Here is a 2,779-nt window from a genome sequence, read left to right as displayed (position 1 = left end):
TTAGTCGTAATGTTGTGCTATGGTTATGCAAGATCTTACTATTGAGAAAAGCTGGATGAAAGATACATGAGACCTCCTTCTGTGTTGTTTTTGTACATTTCTGTGAATCTACAATCATTTCAAAATGAAAGGTTTTCAGAAGTGCATGAGTTTGAAATTGTTTTGTCTTCTTATTTTTAGTTTGTACCTAACCAAATAAATTGACCAGTATCTGTGACTTATTCACTGTATACTTAGTATATTATACAGACTTTCTATTGGAAAGTTTGTGCTCCTTGTTAAGAATCCACGGGCCTCTGAATGTTTCCCCAAAACGTTTAAAAGACTAATAATGGTCAGCCCTATTTGCGGACACCAAAAGAAACTTCAAACCATAAATCTCTGTTCTGCAGGTGTATCCCATGCCTGAACACACCTAGTGTTAACCCTTTAGTAATTGTCATACTGAAAGACTGTAAAAGTGAAAAGGTCTTCCCTTGCTAAAAATGTTCCTTACTGGGGTCATTTTTGCAGTCATAAGATGGTAATTGAGTCCCTCTCTCACTACTTAAACTGTCTACAAAATCCTCGTGTTGCCTCTTGAAGGTGCTGACCCCATTTTTTATGCCTCCAAAGTGAAATTTTGTCAGAGCCAGACAAAACCTGGAGAGAAATTCACAGGCACCCCTTGTGGCTGTGATCAACAGGGTGACCTATACCAAGTGCAAAACAAAATCATTTTCAGAGTCTTCACTGCTGTGTTACTACCTCCATTCAGCCCTAAGGCTTCTTGCCCATCCTGTCCTCCCAGAACAAAAGAGACATTAGAGCTCAGCAGAGCACAAATCAGGCCACCTTTATAGTATCCTTGTCATTGCACTGCCTAAGGAGAGCGCGATGTTCCCTGGGTCCTGTACCCACTTGTGCCTGCTCTTCTATGGTGATGTCACTGAGGCTGCTCCCTTTGTGTTTTTATGTGGTTCCCTCCCCAACTCCCACTTATAGGGGCTGACTGATCCAGGGTCCCCTGGATGCTTCTCTTCTTTTATCTATGATTTCCTACTCATGAAGGGAGGGAGGCAGGGGATTTCCCTTGACTGACTTAGTGTTTGGCAGCTACTAGGGAATGAAACTGGTCTGTGCTGGACAACAGAGATATGTAAGCCAGCAGGGGCAAGGAGAGAATGACAGCCAGGAACACAAAGATTCCTGTTCAGGTCTACTCGCACACAATGCAACTGCAGTAATGACTACTAATAAAGTGCTAGCAGGGAGGAGCACAGTTTTTCCATTAGAAAAACTTTGATGTTCAAGGGGGCTAAGTGCTCAAGGTAGAAGATGGTGATAAAAGGAACCACCTAAGATTAAACTATGAGTAAGCACCAGGATAAAGTTACAAGATTAATTTCAAATGGTAATACAATTTTGCAAAATCCTAGATCAGTTTTTGAAAGCGTAAATTGATATGCATATACATTTCTTATATATGTCTAAATGACTCCACAATTAAATTTTAAGTTCCTTAACAGTAGGGCCCAAAGAGTGTCTAGTCTAGTTTGCTACCTGTACTTGCATTCAATAAATTCGAGAAAGAAACTAACATTTGCTTAGGAACTAGTCTGTGTTCTTTTGCATATGTAAATTAATTCAGTTTAATCCTCACAATGAACTCATTAGCACATCTTATTATCTGCATTTTGCAGAAATGAAAAGGTGCTCAGAGAGTTTTACTGACATTCTCAAGGACGTAAAGATAGTAAGTGAGAGAAGTGACATTCAAATACAGGTCTGGGATGCCAGTTCGCCATCGTGGGGGAAGCCAGGCTATCCTGAGAAGCTAAGTGGGAATGGTGTGGAGCTGCAGGGAATCCTAAAACCCTGAGCTGTAGCAAGCCGGGTCAGCAAGCTAATATTTTTTAAATGACCACACTAAACAAGACACCTCCTAGTGCTGACTCTAACCAGTTGGAAAGGACAGGAACAGCACAGGAAACTGGGTCACAAGCTGTTTGGTCACTCTCATCCTGAAAACCAGGATTTGGAGTAGATCAATTATGAGATGACAATCTAGAAACTTACTGGTAATCAGATGGCTCCCAACTTCATTTAGTGAATATCCAATTGAGAAGAAAAACAGCTGTGAAGACATTATATATTTATGCAAACTACAAATATGATGAAAGCTATACTCCAAACAAGATCTCAGTCAGAGTAGGAAATAATTTCCACAACCTTCAAGAAATTCGGCGACTTGAATTGGTGGAACCAAGTGGCTGGAGTCACATTCCCTTAACTGCTAATCACAAGAAGCAACTCATACATTCATGATACAGACTACCGTTCTAGCCAATCTCCAAAATGGAACAGACACCCACATGAGACAAATTAAAATATACACACCAGTGGAAGAGAGCTCCATTGGTAAATTTCCTAGATGTACAGTTATTGATTTCATGATGTATCATTCAATAAGGTGACTTGAAAACAGAATAAAAGTCATTAAACATGTCTTTGTTTTCGCTTATCAGTAAATGTATCTGGTATCTACATTGAAAAAGCATCAGCTAATTTACAATTTTTGTATTCATTGAAAAGTATCTTATTGTAGATTTAATAAAATTGGGTCATATTATATTTATTTTCTTTAACATATAATAAAGCTTACATATTTTGTATTACTAAAAATGAATTTGAAGCCAATCATTACATTTTTCCTTATACCAAAAGAAAACCAGTTGAACTGAAAAAGTATAAGATATATACAAATTTTTACTATTCAAGTGATTATTTCATACGGGGA

General features: G+C 38.4%; 1 pseudogene; it reads left to right on the top strand.

The window, feature by feature from the left end:
• The first annotated feature begins 1,866 nt into the window (after positions 1-1,866).
• On the top strand, positions 1,867-2,456 carry LOC107501458 (annotated as a pseudogene).
• Positions 2,457-2,779: the final 323 nt, after the last annotated feature.

Source organism: Rousettus aegyptiacus, unplaced genomic scaffold (assembly GCF_014176215.1).
Source record: "Rousettus aegyptiacus isolate mRouAeg1 unplaced genomic scaffold, mRouAeg1.p scaffold_m13_p_6, whole genome shotgun sequence".
Lineage (NCBI taxonomy): Eukaryota > Metazoa > Chordata > Mammalia > Chiroptera > Pteropodidae > Rousettus > Rousettus aegyptiacus.
This window is presented reverse-complemented; position numbering and strand designations above follow the sequence as displayed.